Genomic DNA, 8,666 nt, shown 5'->3' on the forward strand with positions numbered 1-8,666 from the left:
GCCCAGGGCAGAACCTTGGGAGCAGTGAAGAAGGAATAGGGTGGATGCGTAGCTGGCAATGAAATGTAAAGTGGAAATGAAGTCAGATAGAAACACACGTGAACTCTTTAATAAGAGGAGACTGTGAAGAGTACAACAGCAAGGTCAAAGGCTAAGTAAGAGGTTAAACAAGAAGGGAGCGAAATATTTATTGACTTTAAAAGCATCAGGATTACTGCTGTTAGCCTTGGGGGTGAGGGGTAGGGGAATGGGGTGGACCCAGAAGTCAGACTGTTGCCTGGAATTGAAAGAGCATTCCTATCGAGATCCTTTATTGTACCAGGAGCTAGCTTGTGCATAGTCTTTTGCAGCTACTAAGTTCTACGGAGTCATCTAGGCAAACAACAACACCTCTGAACTCCCATCTAAGCTGTTAGGTGAAATGTCAGGGAGATAATACTCGTGGAGTTTTTTTTTTTTTTTTTTTAAACATGGTTGTGCAAATCTCTGCAACCCAATGAAATCTCGCTGTCTCACACACACAGGTGCAGTGGGTGGTTCAACCTCAGCAGGAAGTTGAGGAAGCTGTAGTCATCATCGCTTCTGCTGATCAGAGACTCAAAGGTCAAGACCATATTGGAGTCTTTCCATTGTTGTAAAAGTTAATGAAAGTTAATTATTAAAGTTGACAGAAAGGTAATTTGCCCACTGCTTTACATAAACTATATAAAGACATCCATAATGCATATGGATGCATACAGAATCTATAGACCCAACTAGATGCATACTGTCTTCTAGAACAGGACTGCTTTATCTCAAAAAATTCCCACTGTTGCTGAAGCTCCACACTGAGTGTATTAAGGTAGGAACTAAACTTAACAATCGTTGTACTCAAACTGATTTGCTATCTATCAAAAATATTTTGCTTAGCATAGTTTATTTAGAAGTTAGTGTTATAATCTTGAGTTTATAAGCATGAATGTTTGGAATGATTTCACGAATAGGCTCAAAATGTGCCTGGAACACTAGCAATGTAAATTCAATATTTGAGGAGCTTTAAGTTATCAAGTAAACGGTTATATGCATTGTTAAGACTTAAAATAGCCTTTTCAAATAGAGGAGTGGGTTTTACCTTAATTGTTCAAATAATTCTGCTAACTCTCCACCTAAACTGGGTCTTACAGGTAGATTATCTGCTCTGAAAGGCTTGCAAACTCAGTGAGCTTCCAGGAAAAGTTGTCAGCATCACCTGTGTGGAGGGATTTAGAGAGGTCACCTGTCCCAGACATAAGGGCTTTATCTTCCAGACAGCCGACAAAGTCCAACAGGAGAGGAGAAAAGGAGAAAAAGTAACAGCCACAAGTACAGAGAGTAAAAGGAGACTGACCGACCGATCGACGGGGTGGAGGTGGGTGGGAGAGCCGGGTACCTATGCTAACATTGACCACACAGGGTACCCGCGCTGTCATTGATCCCTGTTAGCTAGACTCTATTTCACTCTTGTAAGTGCCAGAAATTTTTATTTTACAATGTTCCTGTTGGCTGGTTGGTTTGTTTGTGATAGGGTCTCACCATGTAACCCAGACTGATCTCAGACGTACTAGGCTGGTCTTGAAGTCACAGATATCTTTCTGCCTTCGCCCTTCTGGGTGTTAGGATTACAGGCATGAGCCACGGTGCACAGCTTTATAATGTTTTTTTAGTATTAATTAATTTATTTTATGAGTACACTGTAACTGTATAGATGGTTGTGAGTCACCATGTGGTTGCTGGGATTTGAACTCAGGACCTTCGGAAGAGCAGTCAGTGCTCTAAACCACTGAGCCATCTCTTCAGCCCTATAATGTTTTTAAATGTATAGGTAAACAATGTATTAGGTCATTAGACTAAATAATTCTTTTTTTTTCAAAGTAAATTAGTCATTTGGAGAAATAGTGCAGGCGACAAACACATAAATGCTTATTTAATAGCTTGATATTCCTCCTAGGAAACACTTCACAAAGTGGGAATGGATTGTTGTCATGGTCATCTGTGTTTTCTTGAGACAAGCTCTTACTTGCAGCCCAGGCTAGCCTGGAACTCATGATGTAGCCTAAGCTGGCCTCAGGTTCATGGCTATCATCCTTCCCCAGGAAACGAGTGCTGGGATTACAGGAGTAGGCACCACATACTGATTAATAATGCTTATTTTGTTGTTTTGCTTGTTGTGTTGTTGAGACGGGGTCTTACTATGTAGCTCTGGATGTCCTGGAATTCACTCTGTAGACCAGGTTAGTCTGGAATTCACAAAGACATCTGCCTGCCTCTGCCTCCTAAGCTCTGCTGATTAAAGACATGTGCCACTAGGATTGGCAATAATGGACATTTTTAAGTTACTAGAATAACTTAGTAAATAACATAGTCTAGCATTTCTCCACAATAAAAGTTGTGTTTCTCCAAACAGAGAGAAAGGAGAGTTTCCTCCTGTCTTGGCTTCATTCTGCTAAGGCCCAAAGATTGGGACAAAGCAGGTGACTCAAGATGGAGTCTCTGGTTACCCTAACTCAATTTTGTGTGTGTGACAGTGAGAGCAGGGGCTCTCCACTCAAGTACAGGGGTGCTCTCCTGGAGCCCCATGCTCTTGGGTTGTGTCTTCTCTCTCAGAGCAGGGTTGGCATGCTCCCACATTAACACATAGAGAAAGCATGCATCACAGTGAGTCTGCCAAACTCATGAAACCTGGTTTTTGTCCCTGGCTTGGTCACTTGCTAGCAAGAGTCAGGAAAGCCATTTACTGTCTCTCAGTTTGTGCATGTGAATTGGCAATAATGATACTTACCTTCATGTAGGAAATGGAAGTGTTCAGAAAACCACAAGGCCTTATAGGAATGGCTAGGAGTTCTCTTTACTGTCCTTTGCACCTACTGGTCTGAAGCTTGTTAGCATGTCTCCCAGTATGTCTCTAACAATTTCTCTTTTTAGCCTGCAGGGTTTTTTTTAAAATCTCTTCCTGCCCACCTGCTCTCAAGCATGTATTCATTGTACAACATTAATGGCCTTTATCATGACATCTTCATACCTGTATACCACACATGTCTCTCATACTCACTTCCACCTCCCACTGCTCCCCTCCTTCTTCCCACACAGCCCCCTCCACTTTCCTTTAAGGCAGTATGAATATAGACCAAGCTGTGCTTCTGAGTCCGCCTTATTTGGTTGATGACCTATAGGGTCAATCATTTTCCTGCAAACTGTGTCATTTTCTTCTTCCTTATGGCTGGATAAAGCTCATGTTTGCATATCTGTCCCATTCTCATTATCCATTCATCGATTATTGGACACCTAGACTGGTACTTAACTGAGCTATCGAAATGGCACTGTAATAAACATAGGTGTGCAGGTGTTTCTGTTGTGTGCTGACTTAGATTCATTAATGTGTAAACCTAGGAGTGGTTTAGGTAGATGACATGCTAGCTATATGTTTAATTTGTTTTTTAAAAACCTCAATATTGATTTCCATAATTGCTGCACCAGTTTACATTCCCAGCAACAGTGTGAGAGCCCCACCCCCACCCCATATCCTTACTATCTCTGCTAAGTCCTTGCTTCTTTCCCATCATCCTTTGCAAAGAATGGGGTGATGTTTCTAAGGTCTAACTCATGGCACAGATCTGCATGGAATGTTCCTCAGTCCCTACCCTTATTCACAATCATTCTTTCAATTTATTAACTGTCCCAAAGATTTTATATATGTAAACTTGAGTGTTAGGGCTACATCATGTATGTGCAAAGTATGTTGTTCATATTTTACTTCATTTCATAAAATCTTCTTGTGTTCTTACTACATTACAGGACATTTGCAAAAGGAAAACAAAACAAAACAAAAAACCCTAAGATCTGAGCTTTGCTCTTAGGAAACTCAGTCTTATTGGGGAGAAAATCATACACAAATAATGATAGTACAGTATGATATTGAGTAGAAATATGTCTAGCGTACTTTCAAGAAGGAAATTACTAACTCCAGCTGAGAGATTCTAGGAAGCTTTTCAGCATCTTTTTTTTTTTTTTATCATATATTACTGAGTTTCTGACAGACTATATAGGTCAATCAATGCCTGTTGAAGGAATGAAGAAAGGAATTAATAGTGGGGCCAGCTGAATAATTTGAAGGATGAATAGGAACTTAGCAGGTGTTGGAAAATATCACAGATAAACAATGTGGATACAGACTTAGGGTGCTAAATTCCATGGTGTTTTAGGAACACACTACTGTACTGTGACAAAGCAGGAGGAAATAGCTTGTCTGGTAAGTAAGAGCCCAAATATAGAGAGGGTCTCTCTCTCAGGCCATGCTAAGAAGTTTAGATTGGTAGATTCTTCAAAAACAGGGTTTAAACCTCAGTAAGAGTGGAAAGCTGCTACTTTTTTGGAGATTAACTCAGAGTAAACCTGGGAGTCATAGGAAAGTTGACAACATTACTATGTATCTTAGTTAGGGTTTCTATTGCTGTTGCATAGACACGATTGCAAACTGGGTCTATACTGACGACGTAAAACTCAGTCTTGAAGCTGTTATGCAAGAAGTCAAGGCTTAGAAATCTCTGTGCTTTAGCCAACCTCAGAGAACAGCCCCTATCTGAAATATAAGCAGCTTCTTCTTTCTAAAATTAAGAAAAACAAGGCTGGGATCATTTGTCATAGCAAACCCAGTTCATCAACAGCAAAGACATGAAGCCAGGCATGCTTACCTGCCAAATTCTCACTCTGTGTTGTTTGAGGCAAGCTGGCCTCACACACCTGATCTCTTCCCTATACTTCCAAAGTGATAGAACTACTAGTATGTACTCCGTGACTGACACAAGTTTCATTCTTTTCTGTGTACTTCCTAAATTAGACTTGACTCCCCCTGCCCTTCATTATATGGACAATATAATAATGGAGTTGATGGAAAAGCAGACATCTCAGAGTCTAAACTAGAAGCAAGCTAAAACTGAGCTGAGTTGCACAAAGATGTCTGGAGACCACAATACATAAATAGACCTATTAAACTAGCAACAGAAGGCATGCATTATGTGTGCTTTAAGCCACTATGAACACTGAGCCGAGTGTGAGTTAGCTATGTAAACATGACTGTAATGACTATTCCTGGTTCTCAACTTGACTATGTCTGGAATGAACTACAATCCAGAATCGGAGGGCTCACCTGTGATCCAGATCTTGAGGATGGAAGACACAAGTTTCTGACCTGGATCTTGGCCTAGTAGCCACAAAAAGCTTAGGCCCAGGCAAGGTAGTACACGCCTTTAATCCCCAAGACTGAGGCAAGGAGATCTCTGAGACAAGAGACCAAGGTCAGCCTAGGACAAAGCAAGTCTCAGATCCAGGCATGGTACACACCTTCTTTAATCTGGGTCACACCATCTGCTGGAGGCCTACATAAGGACATTGGAAGAAGGGAGACGCTCTCTTATTCACCAGCTTGCACTTACTTGCCAGCACATCTGTTAGAATCTACTTTTACAGAGGGCCAACTGAAACAGCTCATGGGACTGAGCAACTACTAGATTCTTGGACTTCCCATTCACAGCTGACCATTGTTGGGGTAGTTGGACTACAGACTGTAGTCATCACAATAAATTCCCTCAATATAGAGAAACATTCCATAAGTTCTGTATCTCTAGAGAACCCTGATGAAGACAATGACCACAGCAGAACACAAAACACAAAACATGCCCTTCTGCCTCTGCTTCCTTCAGCAAATCCTACCGGCGTGAGCCATCACAACCGGCAAAACATGTCCTTTAGCAACCTTGTCTGGGACACATGGAGATAATGCCTCCACACCCTCTGGTCCCCTACTCTTGTCCTGACTATCAACCCTGTTTGCATGAAATGATTCTGGCTTCTAAACAATCTTGGAAGTGTCTCTGGGATGCTAATGGCCTTTGAGGCAATCATCACAGAAGGGCAGGGGAAAAACAAATGTTTTCCATGTTTTATATAATAGTGGTCATGTACTTATGTCTCTCAAAGAAATAGCTCAGTTGTGTGTCAATGGCATAGGTTAATTGCCCTGCTGGGCTTCAGAAGAAAATGACATCCAAGAGAACCATGGCTTTTACTAGGAAAGTATCATCAACTCCCGACTGATCCCTTCTGACTTCTTTTACTAACATCTCTGCTAAACCTTCCTCAGTCCCTTCCCATCTATTCATGATCATCACTTGGTCTCTCTGATGTTGACATTATCATTCCCTGATTCCACCCAGCTTCACACTGGTCAGAATAAGAGTCTTTTTTGTGCTCTTGATTATGGTTGGGATCCTCATTGGAGTAAGTGTCATCCTTGCTCTCCCTTCCCTTACACACTCCCCAATTACACATCTCCAAACATTGTGTTAGACTCTTTTGTAAAGACTAAGGAGGGGGATATAAGGAATGCATAATGTCAATTCCTGGAGTTGTCAAAAACATTACTAATCCATAAGAAGCATTCAATTGAGCAACTGGACTTCAGAAGTTAACTCTAGGATTAAATTTCTGCTAAAAAATATATTTTCAAAGCAGAGAATGGTAAATGTATGTGATTTGGCACCAAGGCATGTAAATCTACATATATGTACATGGGTGTCTATGTGCACCAATAGATACTATAAAAGTCAAATAAAATTTAAAGTATACAGCTTGGGAAAGTAAATAAAAATGGAAACATTTACAAATAAAGCTCAGAGTTCTAAGATTACTGGGAGCCAACTGCTCCAAGAATGAATTTCAGTGACCTAAAGTCATTGACACTTTAAGGAACCAAAGGGAATCGAATCCAAAGATAAATCAAAGCATGAAGATCTACTAATGTTGGTGTGATGTTTGAAATGGAATTAATAAAATCACTTGAATTCTTAACGAAGGTGGGTTTCTCCCAGTAAGCACAGGCAGGATGAATGGTATGACTGTCTGGAGTCTGCTCAGTTGCTCAGCAGAGCTGTGAGCTGCGCCTGGATGATTGGCTTGGGGCTCATGGTGTTTGTTCCCTGCTGAGTGTGAGACAGCAGTGTTCTGTCAGGATAGCGGTGGGGAAAGAGGCTGGCTCTCAAGCTCTCATAGGTCTGGACACTTTCTTACACTCTCCTGACTTATGCAAACCCTTGCCACCATGCGCGTGTGAGGAGGAAGCTGGCTCCACTGTGCAGCAAGAGATGGCCAGAGTTCAGGTTCTTGATCTAGCTGCAAATGGGAGGGGCGTTAAAGAGTCGGCTGTGGTGACCTCGGGAAGGGGCTAGATAAGAAGTTATTCCTACTATCTCTAGCACTGATAAAATCGGCAGTGAATGAATGAATGAATGAATGAATAGATAAATAAAATCTGGTTTTGCAGAAAGAAAATATAATGGCCAGAAAAAAATGCACTGTCAAAGTTTTTAGGTTTTTTTTTTTTTTTGAAATAGGGAAAAAAAAAAACCTAGTGTCTGTGAACACCTCAATAGAAAATGTGAAATATGCCCCTCCATGCATTCATAGCCTAATACAACAGGAGAAGTACCATCTTGAGTCCTCATCGTAAGGTTAACCGCTTTTGAGTCTTTACTGTAGACAGCTTTGCCAGACATTCACTGCACCAGACGTCACTGACCAGAGACTGATTCTAAGTGCTAATGTCCCAGCCACAGTGTTGGCAACTGGCCAAGAGACAAAAATCAATCAAATACCATTCTATTTACTGCAAAGAGCAAGCCAAGTCCTCTTGAAGAGAAAGCTCTGATGTGAAGTACTATACAGCCAGTGGGGTGGGAGGTAGGAAGTGAGAAGGAAGGTAAAAGAGGGGACAAAGACAAGTGACACCAGGCTGAGGGGGAGACTCAGAAAGAAGTCTAAACCTCACAGTAACGTTTTAGATTCAAAAGGCTTGGAGGAAGAAGCATGGAGTCTCAGAGGCTAATTCACAGGGAAAGTTAGAAGATGTTAGGAAACTGTCAGGGGAAAGAACAGTGGGTGATCAAAGAGAGGTCAGGTGAGGCCAAGAATTGAAGTCAGTCTCCAGTTCCTGTTACAGTATGAAGGCTGCAAGCAGGCAGGAAGGACTCTGTGGTAGGAGAGAGCACAATGTAACAAAGATACAATCTAGCATAAGGTAATTGTTAATCACCGTGATTTAAGTCAGAGACCAGAACTGGGCCTCCTGGGTAGGTATGCAGAACCAAGATTAGGAGGGGAAATACCAGCAGAGTGTTCTCCAGTCCTGTTCATAGTGGACAATAAATTGCATGTCATAGAAAAAACAGAAAAGTCTGAAAATGGAGGTCCCATTTTTGACATGGTTAGCTATATGAAGAAGAGACAATTAGATTATGGTGAGTGACAATACATAATTATTTTCTCATCTGTAGGACGAGGATAATAATAGTTAATGCCTCAACTATGAGTACTAAACTAATAATGTATATAAATGGCATTCTAAATTGATCTTCTACTATTATAGAAGCAAAATAGAGACATGAATATCTTACAGTAGTGGTTCTCAGCCTTCCTAATATTGCAACCCTTAAATACAGTTCCTCCTGTGTTGACTCCCAACCATAAAATTGCTTCATTGCTGCTTCATAACTATACTTTTCTAGTTATGAATTGTAAGGTAGCTGGGTAGTGGTGGTGCATGCCTTTAATCCCAGCACTTGGGAGGCAGAGACAGGAGGATTTCTGAGTTCAAGGCC

General features: G+C 41.2%; 1 protein-coding gene across 1 annotated transcript in view; it reads left to right on the forward strand.

Moving 5' to 3' along the window:
• The first annotated feature begins 734 nt into the window (after positions 1 to 734).
• Slc26a3 (solute carrier family 26 member 3) overlaps positions 735 to 8,666 on the forward strand; it is a 39,054-nt gene continuing 31,122 nt past the window's right edge. The window contains exon 1 of the mRNA XM_031356225.1: positions 735 to 841. The gene's annotated coding sequence lies outside the window, so the exon portion shown is untranslated. The remainder of the gene's footprint in view (positions 842 to 8,666) is intronic.

Source organism: Mastomys coucha, unplaced genomic scaffold (genome assembly GCF_008632895.1).
Source record: "Mastomys coucha isolate ucsf_1 unplaced genomic scaffold, UCSF_Mcou_1 pScaffold6, whole genome shotgun sequence".
In the NCBI taxonomy this organism is placed as follows: Eukaryota; Metazoa; Chordata; class Mammalia; order Rodentia; family Muridae; genus Mastomys; species Mastomys coucha.